Below are 27849 nucleotides of genomic sequence, written 5' to 3' on the forward strand. Positions count from 1 at the left end.
TCCTATGGGATCTCTGCTCCTTCCCTCTGGGTCCTGATGCACACACTACTTTGTGTGTCCCCTTCAAGACTGGAGTCTCTGTTTCCCCCAGTCCTGTCGAAGTTCTGCAATCAAATCCCACTAGCTTTCAAATTCTGATTCTCTGGAAATTCCTCCTCCCATTGCCTGACCCCCCCATGTTGGGAAGCTTGATGTGGGGCTCAGAACCTTCATTCCAGTGGGTGGACTTCTGTGGTATAATTGTTCTCCAGTTTGTGAGTCACCCACCCAGCAGTTTTGGGATTTGATTTTATTGTGATTGCGCCCTTCCTACCATCTCATTGCAGCTTCTCCTTTGTCTTTGGACGTGGAGTATCTTTTTTGGTGAGTTCCAGTGTCTTTCTGTTGATGATTGTTCAACAACTAGTTGTGATTCCAGTGCTCTTGCAACAGGGAATGAGCTCATGTCCTTGTACTCTGCCATCTTGAACCAATCCAAGAACGCATTACTTTTTTAAATCTGAGGGCTCCAATCACTTTCTCCTGGAAAAATCTTGAGCTTTTATCTTTCCCCAATTTTTTCTATTCTCTCCTTTTACTCTAATTAAATATACATAGAAATTGATCACATTATCCTACCTATTTCTTAGCTTTCTTACTCGATGTTTTCATCTCTTTATCACTTTATATTGTGAGTATCTCGAATCTACCTTCTAATTCACTTTCCTTTTTCCTCTGCTATTTCTATGCTACTGCTTAAACTCACCTCCCTAAGAAGTCTTCTTGAAACCTAAACCTGAATTAAGTTTTCTTTCTCTGGGTCTCCATAGGTCCATGTGCAGGCCAATATACAGTACATTTAAAAATTTATTTTAACTTTCTGCTTATTTCTATCTCTTCCATTTCAAATTCTCTCTTTTTTAAGGGCAGGGCTGTATCTTATTTTTATACCCTCTGTACTTGCTACTGTGCCTGTAACATGAGGAGCATTCTATAAACAATGATTATTTCCCAACTTTAGCCTCAATATGCATACTTGTCTGGTACTATTGATAACTTTATTTTTGCTCTACATCTACTTATACTTCTTCCCCAGTAGATTCTTTAAGGGTAAGAACTATATTTATTTTGTGCACTATTATATCTCCTGTGCTTGTTACATAACAAAACCCCAAATATATCTGTGTTTTCTTTATGATGTGATTCCCATTATGTTGAAGAAAACCCAAAGGCATGGTCTGTGATTTGAAAACACTGGCAATATTACTAGGATTGTGGGGCCATTGAGGGATCCCTATATTAAAAGCGAGCCTTCTCCTAACTTTTCTGTGACAGTGATGGGTTAGGTCCCAGATTTATATTTTGAACAGTTCTTTCCATTCCAAGCATACTGACTTTTTTTTCTCTATGGGTTTGCTGAAAGCAAAAGTAACAATTCCAAATAACTTAAATCTATTACTTTTAACCAAAAAACCATTTCAAGAGAGGAATAATATAGGTATCATTGGGGGACAATACTTCTTCTCCATACCTTATGTTTTCTTCTATATGAAGAGATATTTATCAGAGTAACACTTGGGGCCTCTCTGCATCCTCTCACCACACATTCTTCTATATCCACCTCAACTGCTCCACCTCCCACCCACCTCCAAGAGAAGGAAAAGGTGTTATTTGTTAATTTGGAAGGAGAAACTGGATGAATAGCCCATTTCCTTCCTCTTTCCTTATGCTGAGGAGTAGGAATTCTCTGCTTCTCTGGCAACTCATTCTGCTCCTGTTGTGAGACATTTGCCATGGTCCAGTATTGCTTTGTAGATACATGTGCCTAATTTGGGAATTCAGTATTAGGTAACTGACTTGCCTACCGACATATGCATGTTCTTTCACTGGTCCTTCCAGTAATAAGCTGATATTTTATCCTCTTACCACTGAAACTCAGCTTTGTTTATCAACTGCTTTAGACCTAGAACAGGTAGGAGGAGCTATTTATTGGTGCCCCCTCCAAGATACCTACACATTTCAGCAGAAGGTGGGAGCCCATGTTATGGTGACCCAAACCACTCTTTCTGCCCCTGTCATAAAATAGCAATGGATTCATTCATTCATTCAACAAATATCTGAAGACCTTTAAGATGGCAGAGGAGTAAGACCTAGCGATCACCTTCCTCCCCACAAATACATCAAAAATACATCTACATGTGGAACAACTCCTACAGAACACCTACTGAACGCTGGCAGAAGATCTCACATTTCCCAAAAGGCAAGAAAGTCCGCATATATCTGACCATGTGGTGGACAGGGTCTTCGTGCTCTGGCCGGGTGTGAGGCCTGAGCCTCTGAGGCGGGAGAGCCACTTCAGGACATTGGTCCACCAGAGAACTCCCAGCCCCTCGTAATATCAATCAGCAAGAGTTCCCCAGAGATCTCTTTCTCAACGCTAAGACCCAGCTCCACTCAACAACTAGCAAGCTGCAGTGCTGGACAACCTATGCCAAAAAACTAGCAAGATAGGAACACAACCCCACCCATTAGCAGAGAGGCTGCCTAAAATAATAAGAAGTTCACAGACACCCCAAAACACACCACCAGACACGGTCCTGCCCACCAGAAAGACAAGATCCAGCCTCATCCACCAGAACACAGGTACCAGTCCCCTCCACCAGGAAACCTACACAACACATGGAACCAACCTTACCCACTGGGAGCAGACACCAAAAATAACAGGAAATATGAACCTGCAGCCTGCAAAAAGGAGACCCCAAACACAGTAAGTTAAGCAAAATGAGAAGACAGAGAAACACACAGGAGATGAAAGAGCAAGGTAAAAACCCATCAGACCAAACAAAGGAGGAGGAAATAGGCAGTCTACCTGAAAAAGAATTCAGAGTAATGATAGTAAAGATGAGTCCAAATCTTGGAAATAGAATGGAGAAAATACAAGAAACGTTTAACAAGGACCTACAGGAACTAAAGAGCAAACAAACAGTGATGAACAATAAATGCAATACAAACTCCTCTAGAAGGCACCTATAGGAGAATAACTGAGGCAGAAGAACGGGTAAGTGATCTGGAAGACAAAATAGTGAAAATAACTACTGCAGAGCACAGTAAAGGAAAAAGAATGAAAAGGATTGAGGACAGTCTCAGAGGCCTCTGGAACAACATTAAATGCACCAACATTCGAATTATAGGGGGCCCAGAAGAAGAAGAGAAAAAGAAAGGGACTGAGAAAATATTTGAAGAGATTATAGTTAAAAACTTCACTAATTCGAGAAAGGAAATAGTCAAGTCCAGGAAGCACGGAGAGTCCCATACAGGAAAAATCCAAGGAGAAACATGCCAAAACACATATTAATCAAATTATCAAAAAGTACATACAAAGAAAAAATATTAAGCAGCAAGGGAAAAACAACAAGTAACATAAAAGGGAATCCCCATGAGGTTAACAGCTGATCTTTCAGCAGAAATTCTGCAAGCCAGAAGGGAGTGGCAGGACATATTTAAAGTGATAAAAGGGAAAAACCTACAACCAAGATTACTCTACCCAGCAAGGATCTCATTCAGATTCGACGGAGACATTAAAACCTTTATAGAGACGCAAAAGCTAAGAGAATTCAGCACCACCAAACCAGCTTCACAACAAATGCTAAAGGAACTTCTACAGGCAGGAAACACAAGAGAAGGAAAAGAACTACAATAACAAACCCAAAACAATTAAGAAAATGGTAATAGGAACATACATATCAATAACTACCTTAAATGTAAATGGATTAAATGCTCCAACCAAAAGACATAGACTGGCTGAATGGATACAAAAACAAGAACCATATATATGCTATCTACAAGAGACCGACTTCAGACCTAGGGGCACATACAGAATGAAAGTGAGGGGATTGAAAAAGATATTCCATGCAAAGGGAAACCAAAAGAAAGCTGGAGTAGCAATTCTCATATCAGACAAAATAAACTTTAAAATAAAGACTATTATAAGAGCCAAAGAAGGACACTACATAATGATCAAGGGATCGATCCAAGAAGAAGATATAACAATTGTGAATATTTTTACACCCAACATAAGAGCACCTCAATACATAAGGCAAATGATAACACCATAAAAGGGCAAATCGACAATAACACAAACATAGTAAGGGACTTTCACACCCCATTTTCACCAATGGACAGATAATCCAAAATGAAAATAAATAAGGAAACACAAGCTTTAAATGACACATTAAACAAGATGGACTTAATTGATATTTATAGGACATTCCATCCAAAAACAACAGAATACACTTTTTTCTCAAGTGCTCATGGAACATTCTCCAGGATAGATCATATCTTGGGCCACAAATCAAGCCTTGGTAAATTTAAGAAAATTGAAATCGTATTACGTACCTTTTCTGAGGACAACGCTATGAGACTAGATATCAATTACAGAAAAATAACTGTAAAATATACAAACACATGGGGGTTAAAGAATACACTACTAAATAACCAAGAGATCACTGAAGAAATCAAAGAGGAAATCAAAAAATACCTAGAAACAAATGACAATGAAAACACGATGATCCAAAACCTATGGGATGCAGCAAAAGCAGTTCTAAGAGGGAAGTTTATAGCAATACAATCCTACCTTAAGAAACAAGAAACATTCAAATAAACAACCTAATCTTACACCTAAAGCAATTAGAGAAAGAAGAACAAAAAAACCCCAATGTTGGCAGAAGGAAAGAAATCATAAATATCACATCAGAAATAAATGAAAAAGAAATGAAGGAAATAGCAAAGAAGCTGGTTCTTTGAGAAGATAAACAAAATTGATAGCCCATTAGTCAAATTCATCAAGAAAAAAAGGGGAAAGACTCAAATCAATAGAACTAGAAATGAAAAAGGAGAAGTAACAACTACAAGCAACTATATGCCAACAAAATGGACAACCTGGAAGAAACTGACAATTTCTTAGAAAAGCACAACCTTCCAAGACTAAACCAGGAAGAAATAGAAAATATAAACAGACCAATCACAAGCATTGAAATTGAAACTGTGATTTAAAATCTTCCAACAAACAAAAGCCCAGGACCAGATGGCATCACAAGCAAATTCTATCAAACATTTAGAGAAGAGCTAACACCCATTCTTCTCAAATCTTCCAAAATATACTAGACAGAGGAACACTCCCAAAATCATTCTACAAGGCCATCATCATGATGATACCAAAACAAGACAAAACTGTCACAAAAAAAGAAAACTACAGGCCAATATTACTGATGAACATAGATGCAAATATCCTCAATAAAATACTACAAACAGAATCCAACGGCACATTAAAGGATCATACGCCATGTTGAAGTGGGGTTTATCCCAGGAATGCAAGGATTCTTCAATATATGCAAATACATCAATGTAATAAACTATGTTGACAAATTGAAGGATCAAAACCATATGATCATCTCAATAGATGCAGAAAAAGCTTTCAAGAAAATTCAACATCCATTTAGAATAAAAACTCTCAAGAAATTAGTCACAGTCGGAACTTACCTCAACATAATAAAGGCCATATATGACAAACCTACAGCCAACATCGTTCTCAATGGTGAAAAACTGAAACCATTTCCTCTAAGATCAAGAACAAGCCATGGTTCCCCACTGTCACCACTATTATTCAAAATAGTTTGGAAGTTTTAGCCACAGCAATCAGAGAAGAAAAAGAAATAAAAGGAATCCAAATCAGAAAAGAAGAAGTAAAACTGTCACTGTTTGCAGATGACATGATACTATACATAGAGAATCCTAAAGATGCTACCAGAAAACTACTAGAGCTAATCAATGAATTTGGAAAATTAGCAGGATACAAAATGAATGCACAGAAATCTCTTGCATTCCTATACACTAATGATGAAAAATCTGACAGAGAAATTAAGGAAACACTCCCATTTACCACTGCAACAAAAAGAGTAAAACACCTAGGAATAAACCTACCTAAGGAGACAGAAGACCTGTATGCAGAAAACTATAAGACACTGATGAAAGAAATTAAAGATAATATCAACAGATGGAGAGATATACCATGTTCTTGGATTGGAAGAATCAACGTTGTGAAAATGACTGTACTATCCAAAGTAAACTAAAGATTCAAGGCAATCACTTTCAAATTACCAATAGCATTTCTCACAGAACTAGAACAATAATTTTCACAATTTGTATGGAAACACAAAAGACCCCGAATAGCCAAAGCAATCTTGAGAAAGGAAAACGGAGCTGGAGGAATCAGGCTCCCTGACTTCAGATGACACGATGAAACTACAGTAATCAACACAGCATGGTACTGGCACAGAAACAGAAATATAGATCAATGGAACAGGATAGAAAGCCTAGAGATAAAGCCACACACATACGGTCACCTTATCTTTGATAAAAGAGGCAAGAATACACAATGGAGAAAAGACAGCCTCTTCAAGAAGTGGTGTTGGGAAAACTGGATAGCTACATGTAAAAGAAGGAAATTAGAACACTCCCTAACACCATACACTCATACACTCAAAATAAACTCAAAATGGATTAAAGACCTAAATGTAAGGCCAGACACTATCAAACTCTTAGAGGAAAACATATGCAGAACACTCCATGACATAAATGCAAGATTCTTTTTGATCCACCACCTAGAGAAATGGAAATAAAAACAAAAATAAACCAATGGCACCTTATGAAACTTAAAAGCTTTTGCACAGCAAAGGAAACCATAAACAAGACAAAAAGACAACCCTCAGAATGGGAGAAAATATTTGCAAAGGAAGTAACTGACAAAGGATTGATTAATCTCCAAAATATACAAGCAGCTCATGCAGCTCAAAATCAAAAACACAAACAACCCAATCCAAAACTGGGCAGAAGACCTAAATAGACATTTCTTCAAAGAAGTTATACAGATTGCCAGCAAACATATGAAAGTATGCTCAACATCATTAATCATTAGGGAAATGCAAACCAAAACCACAATGAGGTATCACCTCACAGCAGTCAGAATGGCCATCATCAAAAAATCTACAAGCAATAAATGCTGGAGAGGGTGTGGAGAAAAGGGAGCCTTCTTATACTGTTGGTAGGAATGTAAATTGATACAGCCACTATGGAGAACAGTATGGAGGTTCCTTAAAAAACTAAAAATAGAACTACCATATGACCCAGCAATCCCACTACTGGGCATATACCCTGAGAAAACTATATTTCAAAAAGAGACTTGTACTACAATGTTCACTGATGCAGTATTTACAATAGCTAGGACGTGGAAGCAACCTAAGTGTCCATCGACAGATGAATGGATAAAGAAGTGGCACATATATACAATGGAATATTACTCAGCCATAAAAAGGAACGAAACTGAGTTATTTGTCGTGAGGTGGATGGACCTAGAGACTGTCATACAGAGTCAAGTAAGTCAGAAAGCGAAAAACGAATACTGCATACTAACACATATATATGGAATCTTAAAAAAATAAATTGTTCTGAAGAACCTAGGGGCAGGACAGGAATAAAGACGCAGATGCAGAGAATGGACTTGAGGGCACAGGGAAGGGGAAGGGGAAGCTGGGACGAAGTGAGGGCGTGGCATGGACATATATACACTACCAAATGTAAAACAGATAGCTAGTGGGAAGCAGCCGCATAGCACAGGGAGATCAGCTCGGTGCTTTGTGACTACCTAGCGGGGTGGGATAGGGAGGGTGGGAGGGAGGGAGACCCAAGAGGGAGGAGATATGGGGATATATGTATATGTATAGCTGAGTCGCTTTGTTATAAAGCAGAATCTAACACACCATTGTAAAGCAATTACACTCCATAAAGGTGTTATTTAAAAAAAAAAAACACCGCACAAAGAACTGATAAAAGTGAGAGAGTAGTTGATGGAGATATCTGGGGTAGAGGAAAGAGCTCTGAGGCAGGAAGAGTGAAGAGGCCAGTGGGGCTGGAGAAGAGGGAGTAGAGGGAAGGAGAGGTGGAGTTCATGGGATAGGAGGTCAAAGAGGTTATGGGGAGAGGGAAGCAAGTCATGCAGAACGGTGACAGCTGTAGTAACGATCTGAGCTTTCATTGAGAGTGGTGTGGGCTGCAACCGCAGGATTTAAACAGAAGAGAAACATTACCTGACTTGTGTTTCCAAGGGATTTCTCTCGCTGCTGTATTGAGAATGCACTTAGAGGGAGCAGTGCAGGAACAGGGAAATCAGTTAGGAGATTATGGCAACAACCTAAGTGAGAGGTGACGGTGTCCTGGAAGAGTGGGGGCAGGAATGGTAACAAGTTGCCAGATTCTGGATATATTGTGCAGATTGAGCCAAGGGGATTCCCGACGAATTGCCAGTTGGATATGACGGCTTGCGCTATTAACAGCCTTCCAGGGTAAGTGCCTCTTAAGAGATACCGAATAAGCCTCATAAAGTCCATCAGTAATCCCCGTCTCTATGGGAATCATAATTTCAACAATTTAAAATGGAGCTTCTGCAATTCAAGCTACTCCCAAGGTAACTGGGAAGGGAAGTCTGGTCTAGAAGGACTCCCTTCGACGTATCACTTGGTAGGCAAATCAAAATGCTTGCTCTCCTGATATCCATAAACACTTTTAAGAATATGTCATGTATTTAAATATATAAAACATATAGCTTTAATAAGAACATATGTTGATAAGTCAATATGCAGCCTCATATCTATAGTAACTGATAAAAGGACATCTCCTCTGTACCACATTTAGCGTCTACTGAAACGATGCATCACATTTAGAGTCTACTAAAAGGATGCATCTGATATTTGCATCTGATATTTTGTCAAATCCTGTTCAATTTAAATCTTTATACATTTTTCAGGACTACTGGGAAAATGCATCGTTCCTCTTCTTTTTACAGCTTTTTCATCAAAGACGAAACAAAGATCTAATAAACAGAACACACTAAAGATTGCTTTTTCTTCATTGACAGGGCATTTAAGTACGACTTGACGAGCTCAACCCACAAATGATTTCAACGTGATTATGAAATAAAACTTCATAGACATTTCTCGAAAGACCATACTTGCTCATACCCTACTATCTAAGGTAAGGTTGTAAAACTATCAGCTTACCGAGGTGAGTAATGAAATGTCTGACTAATCATCTATATTTTGCTTAGGTATCATTCAAATAGAACAAGGTAAGTCAAAATGCAGCATCGTCCCCACAGTAGTACCACGAACATTTGCTGAGAACAAAAGGAAAATGCTAATGTTTACTTGCTATGTGCATAAAGTTACCAAAATTAGAACATGAAGGAAAACAGTCTATGGTGACAAATGTGTATAAATAGTGTAATCTCTGCTCCCACTGACAGTTGCCATCCATGCCAACGCCACACGCCACTTCCTTTTATCTGCCACCATTCTGTGTTTGAAGAAACGTCCAAGCATCAAGGCATGAATGACTTGCACTCCCACCACCAGAGGCAAAGGTAACGAAGTGGATGTCAGCATCTCCCTAGACAAACAGGAAGAATGTCAAGGACCCGTTTTTACAACATAGTAATCTGGGGTTTTTTTTCATTCGGAGATTCTATTGTTTTTTCCACTGCCATCTGTAACAAAACAGGGAAATGAGGTTTTAAAAAATCAATGTTAAATGTAAACAAATCATGTGGGCCCCACTTGGCTCCATAGTGTTTTATGTTTACTTTACAGATGTAACCTTTCCAGGCATTGGTCGATTCTGGTGTGATAAATAAAATTATCTTTAAAATTGGAGTATGACGTCACCACAAATGGTAGGATGGAAACAAAGATATAGCCAGTGCCCCTTTATCCAGAATGACAGGAAACCGGATAATTGAATAGTCTCATTAGGTAAGAATTACTGTACATAAATTACCACTTTTCCAAGAAATAAGAGTAAAAATAGAATGTGTTTAAACTATAGTAAGTACAAGTTAACCCATTTGGTTCACAGCAGTAACTATGCCATGCTAGTAATTCTGAACACCAATTCAGGCTGCTAGATACAAGGCTGAATCAAAGCTAGCTTTCTAATTTGACCTGAAAGTCATTGACTTCAGCAAATTTCTGTCCTATGAATACATCATTATTATTTGTCTTTCTTATAGAGGTGTACAAGTGCACATTTTTTATAATTCCGATAATTTGAGCTTCTTAAATATTTCAGAGAAAGAGAGAGGAGTGAAAATCACTAGGATAATCCTAAGAATAATAGAGAAAAAGGCACGTTTTTTCTACATTACTTCTAATTACTAATCATATAGTATAAGTCTCATGGCTTAAAATATTTTAAACTTCTGGTTGAAGTTGCAAAAATCTATTTAAGCTGTATACCCTTGTCTCCTACACTTGCTTTTATATTGTAGCAAGAATAAACCTTCTAATCTGAAAGACTGAATTTGGAGCATAATAAATCTGAACACAAAAATATCCTGGAAATACTTTATCCTGCTTTCAGATACTGATCAGGAAACAGCCTATGCTTTTTAAATCCAAAGATCAATCCTACCTTTATTTTGTGCATAGTAAAGTTTCAAATTCTGTATTCAGCATGGAATTTGATTGGAACCAAACCCTCTCTGCTCATCTGAAATTTTACTAGCCTCCTAAGGAGGAAAGGCATCTTCTGTTTTTGTTGTCTTTGAAGGGTCTATAGCTTCCCAGGAATGCAGGCATTTTATAATAGAGAGGAGCCCAGCTAATTCTAGGAGGAAGGAGGCTTTTGCCCAAAGAGATTCAGGTACCCGAAGCATCCCTGCCCACTAGGCATCACAGGCATGAACGTGGGGAAGATTCAGAGGCTGTAGTACCTCCCCAGATCCCTTCTTATCCCCTTGCCTAGCATTCACCATCTTCTGATTGCTATGCTGTGCACAGCTGCACCTATGACTTTTGGAGGCTCACCCTTGTTTACTGGTTACCTCGCCGGCAAGTGCCTGATAGGTTAGGTCTCCACATACACAAAATATGAGGTCTACCTTAGTCAGTGATTGATTCCTAGGAGGGTACAAAATCCCCACACCTTTGCCTCCAGATATGACAATCTCTGAAATATAATTCATACTCCAGAGCGCCCTATGGGATCAGGCTGAGTCTGGAGCTACACCTGAAATCACAGGAAGATTGCTTGGCTTCTTCTCCTTCATCCCTTCACTTGCCTCTCCCGGGAGCCCTCTTTTATAAACCACTTGCACCTGAATCCTTAATTATACGTTCCTTTTTGGAGAGAGCTTGATCTATGACAGAGGCGTAGCTCAGTATTCAATAGTCACAACCACAGTATCTCACTTCAGGCAAATAAGTATACAAGACAGAAAGTAGATGCAGAAATAGGAGATTTGGGGCAGGTGACATTCAGGTCAGGATCTGGGGCTGAAAGGCAGCATCAGGGAATTCTAATGGCTACTATCAAAAAGGATTGATATTCAGGGGCAGAACTCAATTCTTCTGGAGGAGAATAGGACTTTGGCAAGTTATAAGAATAGGGACATGGGAAGAAGAACTGATAACAGATATCTAGTTATAAAAAGTGTGCCAAATATTTTAACTTTTTCATGCCTTGTTTTGTCCTTCCACCTGGAATACCTACTTCCCATCTCCCCACACTGCCTTCTGTTGAATCTTAAAATTTGGAATAGTCTTTGAAAACACAGCCCTGATGTTTCCTCCTCTATGAAGCCTTTCCAGTGCCCATAACACAGGCATAATCTGTCTCTTCCCTCTGCCATCTCTATAACGGGCACATAACTGGGTGCAATTATCATCCAATATTATTGTTAATGTTTGATCTTTATCCCTTTATAGATTGTGACGTGTCTTATTCATCATTTTATCCCCAGAAACTGTCATGATGTTGAAAAGCACCTATCGTGAATTGACAGGAACAATGCAGAATCCCGATTACATGACTGGGGAAAAACACAAAAGCACGGGGGAGCTGCTCAAATAGATCCCGGCAAAGCTGGGCTGGCAAGTCGGATCAAGGCAAGTAGTTGAGAACTACAAGGCACACCTGAGGGGATGGGGGACGGTGGTAACTATTGTGGGGCAAAGAACCAGACTGAGCTGGAGAAGCATTTATTTCTAGGTTCGTGCCTTTCATACTCCCAAATTGATGAGTTGCATAAGTATCTTACTGTGTTCTCCTACACAAGAAAGATCAAATGTCTCTCATATTTTAGAAACTAAACATTAGGATCCTATCAGGTAAACAATTGTCTTTTATTTTCTTTCCTTGTCTTCTACAATCTGGTGTTATTATGATTGTTTGATGGTTGAAGAAATGAAGTTTAAATCCTATTTGTCACCCAGTTCTATTAAAGAATTTATTAAAGAAACACATTCCAATTACCAACTTAAATGATGATGTTAAATTGTCTCTGCATTTTGTTCAGGACATCTTTTCCCTGTAACTTTAGAAAGTATAGTACAGGGAACTCTACTCAATACTCTGTAATAACCTGTATGGGAAAAGAATCTAAAAATGTATGTCTACATATATGTATATGTATAACTAAATCACTTTGCTGTACACCTGAAACTTAACACAGTAATCAGATATACTCCTATATAAAAAAATTAGCCCTAAAAAAAAGAAAATAGATGGATGTTTGTGTTGAGAATCCTATCAGTGTTTTGGTATCTCAGTTCATATGATTATAACCAGTTTATCAACTTACTATAAAAAGTAAAGCCCACTGAACTGCACTTAATCAAGTCCCTCGTTCAACAAGTGTGGAAACAAAAATGATTATAGTTCACTCAGATTTCTGGGCAGGATGGGAAGGATGGTACTGTAAGACTTCAACAGCTAATTTTACGGTATAACCGTCAGTTTGAATAACAGACTTAGGTTTCTTTTTCTCGCTGTCATGATTCCTCTTCCTAGCATTGCAACTTCTCAACATTAAATGGAGTAAGACAAGTATTACAACATACAGACTCTGACCCTCACTGACTCCAAAATGGTTCATCTTGAAGTATTTGTAGCTTGAAGTGCATTCTGAGAAAACAACACTGTCCGATCTGTGCTTTAACCCATTACACACATTGCTTGCAGCCGAAAGGGGGTCCTGCTAGCTTTCATCCTGAATAGGTTCCACCCTCTCTTTCATATTTGGAAAGTGCCAGTGAATTGGAATCTTCCAATGGTGCTACCTTCAGCTCACCCCTAACACTCAAACCATGTCCAAATTTGTCGATGCTTCTCTCCTGAGTGTCCCAGTATTCTGTCTTCCTCTCCTCCACCATAGTGAATTCACTAGTTCAGTGCTTTACTGTCTTTATTTGAAGCTATTACCATAAGCTTCTTACCAGATTTCCTCCCTGCAGCCTACTCCTGATACAGCCACCAAACTTAACTTTCTAAAATACACCAACTATGTATCCTGTTATATCCACTGGAAAACTTTCAGAGCTCCACTATTGTTTTTTGTCCGAGCAAGCACGTTGCCACCTTTTGTGGTAGTTTAAGCTATTACTTTCCCTGAGTGCTATTCTCACAGTAGACCACCTGCCAGCTAATCTCTAAGACAGCAAGCATTTCCTTCCACCCCTCTTTGGCTTTATCTACTCCCACAACCTAGAATACTTTTTCTCTCAATCAGATTCCTATTCATCCCTCAATGCCCTTCTAAATGCCATCTTCTCCGTGAAATACTTTCCTTTGAGTTTTCTAATCAGAATTCATTACACATTTCATGGGCATCCTAAATTGTAAGAACTGTGTCTTGATTGTCCAAGACTGAAAACAATATCTAGCCTATAAAGCATGTTCAATTAATGTTTCTTTAAAGAGTTTTCTGAATCTTCTGTCGTGGAAAATGACATCCAACTCTCAGTCTCCAGTCTGATCCTCTTTAATTCTAAACTTTAAAGCATTGCTAGAATTACTTAACTAAGACTTGAATGAGCTTGTCATTCCAATTATTATATAATAACTTTCTGTCATTCATCCAAGTCAGTCAATAAATATTCTTGGAGGACCTAGGATATGACAGGCACTGGGAATAAAAGTATAAGCACAGTGCACATCATCCCTGTCTCCCTGGAGATGACAGTCCAGAGCAAGACCCAGTTAAAACACATACACTTGCACATACAAAGTACAAGTTATCGTAACCACTAAGAAGAAAGTGCAAGACGTACGAGAGAGAACAACAAGAGATCTGAACCTATCTCTTGTCTTTTAATCACCAACATCTGAAAAATTACCAGTTACCCCCAAAGCTTATAAGTAGATTGAACTGCAAGTGTATTTTTCCTGCTTTGCTGTTACATAACAATAAACAGATATCGGGGAAACCGTCAAGAGGCTAATTCACCTTACTCAGTTTATCTTTTTAGTTCATCAGAGGTGAAAAGTTTTCAGCACTGCTCGTATGGATACAGATAAATACATCTTCCATGCAAAAAGTCCTATGATTTACGTGAATCCCAAATTTAAATTTAAATTTAAATATATGTGGGAAAATGGTGGAAGTGTGAAAAATGTGGAAAAAGGTAGGACAGAGATAAGTGAGGAGAAGCTAGAAACAAAATAATAAAAATGAGAGGGGGAAAATATAAATAAAATTATAAAGAGAAGAAAATTGGAGTGGACATACAGAAAAGTTTTCTTTTTTCTACTTATCTACACACACATTAAAATCTTTACACAGAACCTGGCATTTTTCCCTGTTGCTCTGTCAACAATGAAGAGCTAAACTGAATTTCACATTATGAAATTGTTAAAACAGACATGATTTTTTTTACGTTTTGTTATAGCTAGAAATACCATAACCGTGTCTTAGCTTTTTTTTTTTTTAAAGACCAGATAAATATTTGTGTTTTACCAAAACTTTTTGTGGGCCTTATAATCACTATTGGAACTACTCACGTCCACTGTGTAGTGCGAAAGGAGCCACAGATAATACAGAAACAAATGAATGTGTCTGTGTTCTAATAAAACTTTATTTACAAAAATAGACATCCAACCTATGAGCTGTAATTTGCCAACCCCTACCTTAGAGTAAAACGTACTATTCAATATACACGCATACGTCTATGCAAAGTGCCATGTGTATCTTTGGGTTATATAATGTGTCTTTCATATGGATAAGAGTATATATTTTTCTAGGGTTCAGTCTGCATTAAATTATCTATACAATATGAAGCCTATTTTAAATATATTGTAATCTTCATCCTTCACTTTTTATGAGATAGTATCTGATTCATATATATAGATTTTATATATATATATATATATATATATATATATATATATACACTAAACTTTGCTTTTTATGATCCTCAATTTTTGGTAATCAATGATCCTTTTTATAATTATTCTTTGTCATAATACTGTCTTAATGCAAATAGCAAGTTTGATATACTTGTGCGTGTATGTGTGTTATTTAATCACTTTCCCCCCTCTGTAATATAACTCTGTAACTTTAACTATGAATGTTATTCTATAGAAACAGGTCCAGCCAACTAATCCTTCAAATTTATTATTGTCATCATTGAGACTTATGCCTTATAGGTAAGCCAATATCAATCTTTTTTCCTATAGAAATGTACCACTGGGTAGTAATTGATGTCCCCTTCCTAAGAGACAACGCAGACATTTCCAGGAGAGTTACTTTAATAGAAAATGTTTTATACCTTTTTTTCCAGATAGAAGATTTTAAGAGGAAACACGCACATAATTGTCTGAAGAAGGGCAATGACTGGCCCATTATCTTAGGTCCTATCAGTTTTCCCAGTTGAGAGTACTGTCAGAACCCAGAAGATGATCCCTTTGCTTTCTTTTTGCCCAGCTCAGTAGGCAGTTTTCATGACTGAGTTACCTTGGCCCTTGCACTGGTGTACATGGCAGAACTAGAGGCCAAGTAAAGGCACCTTAAAGACAGTAAAGATGACTGGATATTTACAGAATGAAAGTCAAAATTGTGTACCACAGAAAAGAGAGAAGGAGTTCTGTTTTCCCATTTACAGAAACGGGGACAAAGCCAAATTAATTTCTTCTAAAACTGAGGTTTGCGTTACATGGCCATTAAGTCTGAGCCCTCAGAAATGAAGCTGACAGCTAAATTACATGCAAAAGTCACGGTTAAGTACTGATCTCATAAGCCCTTACTCACCAGTCTATGTATGGAGCTATTTCTGTGTTTGAAGTGTTAATCTGATCCTGCCGGCTCTACCCAGATAGAACTCCAGGTGAAGCCTGAGAAATCAATGGAGGAATTGTGCACAGACAGGATCCAGGAAGGTAGGAAAGCAGGGTGGGGCTTAGGGCCCCTGGAAAGACAGCAGGCTTGAATTGGGTCTTTGATATTACATCAATTAAGCCTGACTAGCACACCAGGCAACAACATTCTTGCCCTGAATTTGCAGATTGAGGTGTGTTTCCTCTAAGCACAAAGTGAAGGGACACAGGCAGCCTTTTCTTCAGTTATGGCAAATAACTGGTTGATCAAGTTAAATATATATTTATATAATATATATTTATAGATAATATATTTATGTATTATATATCTATACTATATATTTATAGACATAATATATTTGCATATATTTATAGATATATAGAGATATATTATATATAAATATATATATATAAATTTTATATATACATATAAACATAAGAGAATCGCCTGGCCTGGCAATCTCTAAGTTTAGCAATCATACTTAAAGGTAGTACCATTACTTCAGTTTTTAAATCTCCTTTCTGCCTTCACTCTTTAGCAAGAATACCAGATTTAGCAATGCCAGCTAAATTTGAATTTCAGTTAAATAATGAATAATGTTATAGACATATACCCTCTGCAATAGCTGGGACATATATTCATTTTTGTCTGAAATTCAGATTTATTTGGGCATCTACATGTTATCTGGCAGCTCTAATTCTTAATAAAGCATGGAAGATGGAAAGGTGTGACATTTCATATGGGAATGTTAATTATTGGATGGATAAATTGGCACTGAAGTGTTCCATGCTATGGTTCATTATAGATCCAATGAGATCAGTTTATTATTTCTTATATAGATGCAGAAAATTAATTCAGAATGATTGGGGAAGGCCAGTCTGAAATAGTAAAATATTTTAAAGTAAATGATACAATTTAAAGAGAGGAATCTTACAGAATGTAGTCACTCACCAGGAACTCAAAAGTATTTATTGAAAGAATTATGTGAGATAAATTGTTCATTATCATATATAGTTGGCACAGCTTTTAACTAATTCCAATTGAGACTGATAGAGTAGTAAGTTTATTCCCTTGAAGAAAACAGATAATTGTCATTTAAAGCCTCCTGAGGGTTAGACAGCAACACAGAAAGGAAGAAACAATAAAAGATTATTAGACAATGATTAAAGGAGGGACTTCCCTGGTGGTCCAGTGGTAAAGAATCCGCACAATGCAGGGGAGGGAGGTTCGATCCCTGGCCAGGAAACTAAGATTCCCACATGCCGCGGAACAACTAAGCCCATGCACCACAACTACTGAGCTCGCGCGCCTCAACTAGAGAGCCTGTGTGTAGCAAACTACAGAGCCCACAGGCTCTGGAATCCACGTGCTTCACAGGTACAGAGCCCACGCACTCTGGAGCATATGCGCCACAACTAGAGAAAAGAAAACCCGCACACCACAACTAGAGAGAAGCCCGCACACTGCAACGAAAGATCCCACATGCCGCAACTAAGACCCAACACAGCCAAAAATAAATAAATCTTAAAAAAAAAAAAGATTAAAAGAAAAAACTCTCTTCTTGAAGTAAGCACAAGATAATAATAATAGCTAACACTTTATCGAACACTTACTATTGTTCATATTCGGGTTGCACATTTTGCCAAGCACTTTATATACATCAGCTCATTTTGTCTTTCAATCCTCACAGTATCTCTATGAGAAAAATACTCCTATGTTCTCCATTTTATAGACAAGAAAACTGGGGCTTAAGACGGATTAAGAAAAGTTATGCAGAAGCAAGTCAGAGTCCTTACTCCAGATTTCACTAATACCATAAAATGCCATGCTCCTAGCCATTAAGTAATATCAACTCCAAAAAGTAAAAGACCAATCTGACGTATATTTGAAAATAGAAAATAGGTTAGAATAACATAATAAGTAACCCAAGTTTGAAAGGCTCAGAAATCAGAAGATGTACTTACACAAGCATAGAAAATATAAATAAAGGAGACAAATTAAGAATCTGTCTGTCTGTTTTCTGACCTAAGTGGAGATGACTCTGACCATAGGGTGGCTAGAATCTTGTGCTAGGGAAGGAAAGGATGTTACTGTGTAGTTTATAAAAGCCCCCAGAGTGAATCAGATATAGCCTCCTAGTGGAGAACGACTGATTTGGATACATGCACTTTGCTAATACATACGAGTGATTCATTAGACCACCGTATGTTGGGAATATTAATTGAGACATAGGGTTGAATGTTCTAGGAATGGAACTGTTGTCGTTAGCTACCCCTATGGAAACTGGCTTCCATACTGGGTGGCTACCAAGGACTCACAGGGCATGGATAGAGAACATGTTAGGAAAACATCATTTTGTAAAAATAGAATACTTTGTTAAAGTTGCTAATAGCTTAATCAGCTGTACAGTGTCAGGAGGGAATAGAAATTCGAATATACATAAGGACCAAGACAGGAAAGAAATAAGCATCTAAATGGAACAGTACGCCTTTTATAAAGTGCTTATTTGCTTTGAAATTAACACTTTCGTGCCTTGCATGAGTTTTAGCTCCCAAGATTTAGGAAGTCACAGAATAGCACCCTTCCCTGTCACTCCTGGGTTCAGAACCATCTGAGAGGAAGGTACAGAGATCAGACAGATGGGTATTAAAATATGTTTATTATAATAAGTGTCTGATTGGAAGGAATGACTCATCTTAGATTTACAGCCATACCAGGCCTCCTCTACTTCACTCCTGAATTACTCAAGTGTCCCTAGCCAGCAACAAGCAGCTCTGGGCAATCACAGGCCTGATCTTGCAGGTATATAACACGTAGGAGTAGAGAATTCATAACTTCCTGCAGGCAAGCGGCATCCAAAAGTGAAAGAGAGGAGAAGGTATAGAGTGGCACATTCTAAGCAGTTTTTCTAAACTCACTCAATAAACAAGCCACTCCTCTTGCCTGGGGACAGTGAGTGAAGGGCTGGGAAGAGGCCAGGAGTATCACTGGAGTTGAAAAAAATGGAGATCCTCCCAAAACACGGGCCTTGGTCCGTCCTATTCAAGTTGAAGCCTCAGTTGCTGAAGCCCCTTAGCAAATTCTAAGAGACTCAAAGAAATTGGATACTTTTGAATCAAGATTTTGTATTATTTGAACTTTGCAGTAAAAATAACTATAACAGGAACATTTACTTAACGCTTATCATACGACAGGCCCTGTTCTAAACTCTTTACATACACAAATTCATTTAATCCTTCCAATTATCCTATGAGATAGGATCCACATTTCACAGCTGGAAAACTGAGGCACATAGCAGTTAAAAATAACCCTCCGTACTTTTGCTGGTGGTCCTTTTATTGTAAGTCTCCTTACCTTCCACCTGTGCTAGAGACACAGGAAATTTTAGCATACTTTTCTGTATTTTGTCTTTAGGCAATAAGGCTTCATTTGGTTCCTGTCATCAAATGCTGCACCCTACATAGAACTGGGTAAGCCTTAGACTTCTTTAAATCAAGCAACTTCTTTCCCTGGTCCTTGTATCCACCTTCCCACAAATGCTCCAACTGCTAAAACTTCCTCAACAGAGAGGCTGTATATCTGCCTTCTTTCTGATCTTTTCTCTATTCGCCGATCTAACTTTTCTAGATTTCTTCTTCCCCTCCTCAGGCATCTGCTCAGGTCATCTGCAAATTTCTCAGGTGAACCGTGACCCCCAGAAAACCCATCAGGGAATATGAAGCCAGCACTTCTGTCTACTAGGCATGACGCCAATCCCACTGTATTTAAAATTAGAGCCCATTTACTTGCAAGGTACTCCACCTGTGTCCTTCCAGTGGGCTTGAGTCTCTAAATGTACACATTTAAAAAATCTAAGTGAGCCATACGTAAAATAGATAGCTAGTGGGAAGCAGCCGCATAGCACAGGGAGATCAGCTCGGTGCTTTGTGACCACCTGGAGGGGTGGGATAGGGAGGGTGGGACGGAGATGCAAGAGGGAGGAGATATGGGGATGTATGTATACATATAGCTGATTCACTTTTTATACAGCAGAAACTAACACAACAGTGTAAAGCAATTATACTCCAATAAAGATGTTAAAAAAAAAAATCTAAGTGTACTTGCTTCCTGAATTTCTTTTCTCTCTGTCTCACCTTGATTTGTTCAGGCCTCTGTTATTTGAACTTTGTTTGCTATCTGCTGTCCCTACTCTATTAAGAAGTTTCTGATACCATCTCTGGTCTTTAGCTCTTCCTTCTCGGTTTGGCCCATGCGTATCTGCAGACTGGAAACCTAATCTTTCCCTCTAGACCAGTGTCTTTTAAACTGTAATCCTCAAATTACTAGCAGGCATGACCAGTTTTTTTAAAATGTAGAATATAATTAAATGACATATAATGAGGTATATATGTATATATATACTACTATGTATATAATGTAGTATAACAGACTAGAATTCTCATGATAATTATAAGTATTTGGGGTGACCTTTCTTCTAGGTGTGTGTGTGTATTAGAGACCACAAGGTCAGGGCTGGGTGAGAAGTATGCTGGCCCAAGGAGGCCTCATTCGGGCAGAGAAGCACAGCTGTATGATGAGGAAACAGCAGGAGGCCCAGGGCAATATTCTTTGTTCCCATTGGAAGGAAACGGCTATCACTGATGATACATGTTCCAAACTAGAGTTGAGGGCATGGGGCAAAGCTATTGAGATGTAAAGATATTGTATCACAGAAGAAGAAATGTGAGTCCCAATGACCTCTAACTTCATGTAAAATGATTTAGGTCCTGTGTTGGAAGCCTTGAATATAAGTTGGGCATTTTGAAACATTCTGGGACAATTAACCTCCAAACTACTAGCAATTCAAGAAGGCTGAATTTTTAAAGGCCTTGCTGAATGACAGTAAATGTTCATTTGAAGTTAATACAGAGTGACTTAGTGTAGCTATGTTATCCCTCATCAGCGCTAGCAACCACAGAAAAAGAACCAAGAAAGTGGTAGCTCAAGATTGGCCACAAGAGGACATGGCAAAAAAGGCCAGAGTGTGGGTGAGGGACTCCAGCAGGTTGGATGACAACTACCATTATGGAAAGCCTGCTCAGTGCCAGGGGGAAGGGCTTGGAAAACTGCCCACCAGGTACAGGCTGTGTATGTGTCCATAACGAGAAGAAAGAGAGGATCCTAGGAAGATAATCTGCATCACTTCTTGAGACTGATATACTTATTACATATTAATAAATAGGATGCCTGAGGCAAATCAGTTAGGTAGAGGTTTGGGTATCCTTACTTACATTTCTGAGCTCTAGTCTTTCCAAAATAAACTGACTATTTAATACCAATTTAGGTGCTGGAGGAAGATGGGGGCTTGGAAGTGGGATGTAAGTCTGAAACACAGAGAACCCTCTTCCTTCTTTCCACAGTGGTTCTTGAATCTACTTTCCGCTATTTTACAACAGCCTTAATTGATTAATACGTCTTTTGAATATATTCAAAGTAGAATGGATTAAATCCTGAAAATCGTCTTGAAATTTAAAAAAATCAGCTTATTCATTATTGTTGTTTAGTGTTCCAATTATCTATTGTTGTGTAAAAAAATACCAAAACTTAGTGACCTAAAATAAAGTAATTAATTTTGTTCCCAAATATGCAGTTTAGGCAGGGCTCAGTGATGGCACCTTGACCCTGATCTACTCAGCCTCAGCTGAGGTGGCTCCAAGGTTGGGGTCTAGAATCATCTAAATATTGGTTCAGTCCCATGTTTGTCAGTTAGTGCTGGCTGTTCACTGGGACCTCAGCTGGGATTGCCTACCAGAATATCTAATGTGGCCTCTCCATGTGGCCTGGGCTTCCTGACAACATGGTGGTGGGATTCTTAGGGCAAGCATTCCAAAAGAGAGTGAGCCAGATGGAAGATGTATCACTTGTTATGACTAAGCCTGAGAAGCATCATTTCCCCTGCATTTTATTCACGGGGGCAGTCATGAAGCTCCACCCAAGTTCAAGAGAGAAGAGAAACAGACATGCCGCATTCTTTTCGTCTATGCAGTCACAAAGGCCTGTCAAGTTTCAAAGGGAAAGGAAATAGACTCTTCTTGATGGGGGAATGACAAAGGGCAAAGTGCTGGTCCTGGGAATAATGCCTTGGCCATTTTTGGAAAATACAGTTCGCCACATTTAGCAAACTTCTTTTCAAAAATAAAAAGGTATGAAAAGTAAGGTCCAATTTCATTTAGTTACAGAGAAAAGAAAGTCGAAAAGCTTTCTCAGATGGAAGCAGAGAGGTAGGTATTGGTACCTTTCTTCTGCCAACCACAGATTTCCTGAGGTGTTGCGTCAATGGGAATTTTATCCCAGCAGTCAAAGGCATGATTTGACCCTAGCATTTTTATAGGTGCGTCTTAGAGAAGAATCTGATGATATAAGTAAACTGCTCTTCTGCCTGAAGCTTATTTTAGAAATAAGGAATGGATGAATCACTAAATAGCTTATGGTTATGTTTTTATTGATTTATGACTCACCATGTGTGCCTATCTTTCAGGCAAAAATAATGTCTTTCCATGTAAGTGATTTGCTTTATTAGACCTCATGGGGGAAGAGAGTTCTTTGCTCTATGTTTGACTCTGACAAGGTAATGGCTCTTGTCCTGCTCTCGAGAAGTGACTAAGATGCTCACGTGGGAAGATGCTTTAACTTTTCAAGCTACAGAAATGCCATTTATGAAATGATGTGTACTGGGCACTGTTATCTAAAAGAGTTAATGCATATGGAATTTACTGCTAAGACCCAGGCCTCCCAGTATACACAGGGTGTCACAAAAGGGAAATCATGGATCCATTCTGGGAAGTTGTGCCTAAGATCAGGAAAATGGGTCAGATGACCTCCAAAGTGCCTACACAATTTTGTCCACTGTCAGAAGTACAGGATGACTCCCTACATCTTACGGTCTTTCACTTTTTTTTTTTTTTTGGCCACACCGCACAGCATGCAGGATCTTAGTTCCCCGACCAGGGACCGAACTCGCGCCCCTGCAGTGGAAGCGCAGAGTCTTAACCACTGGACCTCCAGGGAAGTCCAGTTTTGTACTGTTATTCACATAATTTCTTCCCTGCTGAAAGAATCCTACTTCCAACCCAACCATCTTCACTTCCACCGAAAGCCTCTCCATGCTTTGCCCACATTAGAATTACTGTAAGTCTATCAGAATGCGCTCAACCACAGATTTACTTATTTCTTAATTCGATATAGTACTTTATATATTCTTTTTTTTTAGCACTTGACACTCTAGGTTAAATTATTCTTTATTTTCCTTTCCCATTGGAGACATTGATAATCTTTGTTCCTCTGGTACTCAGAATAAGCCCTGTCAGATAGAACTGGGCTTTCTAACACTGAATTCATGTTAGAATCCCCAAGGCACTTTTTGAAAATACCAACCCCTGAAACTCGCCCCAGACCAGTTAAATCAGAATCTTGTGGGTGGTGTGGGGATCAGGCATCATGGCTTCAGGAATTTTTTAAAAACTTTCCCGGGTAATCCTGTGGTCAGACAAGGTGGAGAAACACCAACATAGAGGATACCCAATGGTGTTTTCCTGAATGAGGTTTGTCTGTTGAGTACTAAGCTCCCATTATAGATCCTTAAAGTATCCACCTTCTACAAAATGTAAGTCCTAGTTGATGTGCTCGATAAGAACTTTCCTTTTCCCCCAGCTAAAATAAAGTAGGAACTACATATATAAATGTATTTCAAGCCATTCTACACAAAGGGCTTTACATGAAAATTACTTCTTTCCTAGAGTACAAAAGTCTAGATAACAATTTAACCTGATACATAAAAAGAAATGAAAGATTCTCCAAATGTCATCATGGGCAATGTGTGGTTAATTATAAAATAGAATAATCTAGGCCATGGTTTTCAAACTGTGTTCAGTGGAGATGTTTAAGCCAAATTCCATGACTTGTATACAGTTGACCCTTGAACAATGCAGGATTGAATCATGTGGGTCCACTTATAGGAAGATATTTTTCAACAGTAAACACTACGATACTACAGAGTCCATGGTTGGTTGAATCCGTGGATGTGGAGGGAACCACGGAGGCCAGCTATAAATTATACATGGATTAATCCCCCCAAGTTGTTCAAGGGTCAACTTGTATTTTTATATAGCACAAATATGCCATATATACTGTAAGTTAACATATTGGTGATTACCAACATATTAAGATGTGTTGGTGGTTAAAATTACTTTTGTGGTACTTCTGCCACAAATACGCATGTACACATACATACACACACACATGGAAATCAGACCTGCTTAGGTCTTCTCACGTAAAACTACAGGACAGGGGCTTCCCTGGTGGTGCAATGGTTAAGAATCCGCCTGCCAATGCAGGAGACACGGGTTCGAGCCCTGGTCCGGGAAGGTCCCACATACCGAGGAGCAACTAAGCCCGTGCGCCACAACTACTGAGCCTGTGCTCTAGAGCCTGTGAGCCACAACTACTGAGCCCACACGCCGCAACTACGGAAGCCCTCACACCTAGAGCCTGTGCTCCGCACCTAGAGAAGCCACCGCAATGAGAAGCCTGTGCGCCGCAAGAGTAGCCCCCGCTCGCCGCAACTAGAGAAAGCCCACACACAGCAACAAAGACCCAACGCAGCCAAAAATAAATAAATCATAAATAAATTTATTTTAAAAAATTGGAGCTAGTTGAGGTTCTTTCAAACCTATCAGACTGCAAGTGTAACGTTTGCCACTTGCACGTTTTGTAATCACTGCACCTCAAAACCTCAGATTTGTGTGCAGGAGGGATTGTGGAAGTCTCTCCTCGGCATATTTTCTGAGGATGTCAACTCTTAGGGATCCTAGTTCACTTAGTTAGTGAACCCCTATATAAGTAGGCTAATAATTAGGGAAAATAATATTAACATGTTAATGGTCTGCAGCTACTTCAACCCAAAATAATTCTCCTGTCCTTTCAAGGGACAGGAGGGGAAGGCGAAGCAGGAGCTGAATTTAGTATTTTTGTTACCCGTTAGAAATAAGGTTTGGCATCAAAATGTCTCAAGTTTGGCTTGACTCTGTAGGGCTATTAGGTTTTGTTTTGTTTTGTTTGCGGTACGCGGGCCTCTCACCGCTGCGGCCTCTCCCATTACGGAGCACAGGCTCCGGACGCGCAGGCTCAGCGGCCATGGCTCACGGGCCCAGCCGCTCCGCGGCATGTGGGATCTTCCCGGACCGAGGCACAAACCCGTGTTCCCTGCATCAGCAGGCGGACTCCGAACCACTGCACCACCAGGGAAGCCCTGGCTATGAGGTTTAAATGCTTTTTTTTTTACCGAGAACCTGGGCAGCTTTCTAGTTCAGCATAGAGGGCTATTCTGCAAGACTCCTGAAAACATCACTGGCAATTTTAGGGAATCAGGAAGACAGTACTTACCAGAAGCTGCCTCCACGTGTAGCAGGTAGAATGAAAGGAATACTGCAGAAAGCCCCTTGGGGGAATTGGTGGAAAAATCCTGTCCCCCTTCCAAAAAAAAAAAAAAAAAAAACATTCTGGAGTAACAGATGATTTTAGGAGGATGAACTGCAGGATTTGGTTGTGGTTCCCAGAGGATTAGGCAGTAGAACTGCCGCCCAGGGGCTCCTTCCCCTTTGTTGGCGCAGCGGAACTGCGAACTCGAAATACCTGCGCCATTCTTACTGGGCTACGTGACTACGTAGAAGGCGTAGCTGAGCACGTGATTTAACCTCTCATTGCCTCTACTCCTTATCTGGAAACAGAACGTTCTCCATAGGTATGTTGAGAGGGTTGAATGAATTAATACTCATAAAATACATAGAACAGAGCCTGGCACAAGTAAGTCCTCAATTAATTTCGGCTACTTAAAAAAGCTTCGAGAATATTTGTTCAAAACAGTTCCAGATTCATATCTAGCCGGGAATGCCAACCAGCCTCTATGCTTATGTAGCCTTGTCTTTGGTATTCTACCATTGCCACTTCTATTGTATTTTACACTTTTAGAGCCGAAAGACAAAGTAACTATAAATAAATTGTTTAGGTCACAAATCTGGAAATTAAATTTTTCCTCTTCTTGGAGGAGGTCAGCCGATTGTGGTTAAAATGATGACAAAAACATTTCTTCTTGAGAATACATTCCTCCCCCTCAACTTTTCTTTTTGGAAAACACAGACCTGAATGAGCTGTTGAATTCTCTGCAGTACTGATTTGAAAGTCTCAACTTTTATCAGTAATTCTGCCGGTAGAATTCTTTACTATACACGTGTCCCTTTACGACTGCCACTGGAGCCTAGCGCTGTAGGATGAGCAGCAAGCATCTCTCACTTTGGGGATCTGTGTCTTTGGTTTCTCAGTAACAAAGAAGATACCCAACATTAATGTCCCTTCCATTTGTAACATTATGACAGCAAAGCCGTGACAGCAATAAAGTTGCTCAGTGATGTAAAATTGAAAAACACTTGCAAAATTTGGCAAGATAAGCTACTCTCAGCAGTCATTTTGCAAAAGTTGAAAATACATCTACAAAGCAAGATTATGTCTCTTGCTTTAAAGAACGTAATTTGTTTATTTTTCCATTACTTAGAAGGATCCTCAAAAGCAAAATGAAATCAGTATTTGGGATTTCATTGGATATTTTATTTACTAAATAAAATATAACACTATTGCCTTCCAGGTATTGTGTTATGTGCTAAATATAGCACAGGGAACAAACCAGCCATGAATCCTACCTTCACGGAACTTAATCTAAGCATGTAGTTTCAGACTTAGGATGCATTAGAATTACTCAGGAAGCCTGTTCAAAATGTAGTTCTCAGAACTTGGATTCTGCTTCAGATCATCTGGGAGAAACCCTGAAATCTGCAGTTTTCACAGAAGCCCCATGTGATGGTCATGCAGATGACCCAAGAACCACACACTGAAAACTGGAGCAGGAGATGATCCAGGCAAACCTTATTAAGAAAATAAGTGTTTGTGATGAACATTTTTATGGTAGTAATTTATGATGAAGGGACCCACAAGATGTGTCAGGCTTCCATATCATCTTGCAAGCACAGACAAAGTATATCTGCAAATGGAAAAAAAGAGTCCATTTTACAGGGAAATTTTGCATAAGATGTAAGCTTTGTCGTTATTCAGGCTCTTCCGGGTGTCCCATCTTCCAGCTGTGACCAAGTCTCTCAGGACTCTCAGTACGTGTTCAGCCTCTTTCCCAAGCCCCTCTGACACTCATCCAGCTGTTCAGAGAACAAGCCAACTGAATCAACACAAGCTATATTTACCACAAGTGAAAGACTATCAATACTTGAGATAGCAGCAGGGAATTCTGACATCTGGTAGCACCAGAAGATTAACAAAGGCATTTGGCAAATCAAAATAGGTGAGGCTTAGGAAAGACAGCTGCTTTGTGGGATCAGGATTAAACCAAGCTAGTGAGAGGAAGAATGGTCTCAAGTAATAGCAGACTTGCCTGCCAATTTGCAAAACTTCTCCTTAATTCCCCGAGGTGTTATTCTTACAGATAACTAAATGAAGCAATTTGTATTACTGTATATTATTTTATCTAAATAAATAACATGTAAAATTCAATATTCATTCATAGATTATCTTTCTTTGCCTGAAGATTAAAACAGAGCATTTCTTAGCAATACTGAGAAACTCTGAATGGCTTT

The sequence above is a fragment of the Phocoena sinus genome, chromosome 5, assembly GCF_008692025.1.
Source record: "Phocoena sinus isolate mPhoSin1 chromosome 5, mPhoSin1.pri, whole genome shotgun sequence".
NCBI lineage: Eukaryota > Metazoa > Chordata > Mammalia > Artiodactyla > Phocoenidae > Phocoena > Phocoena sinus.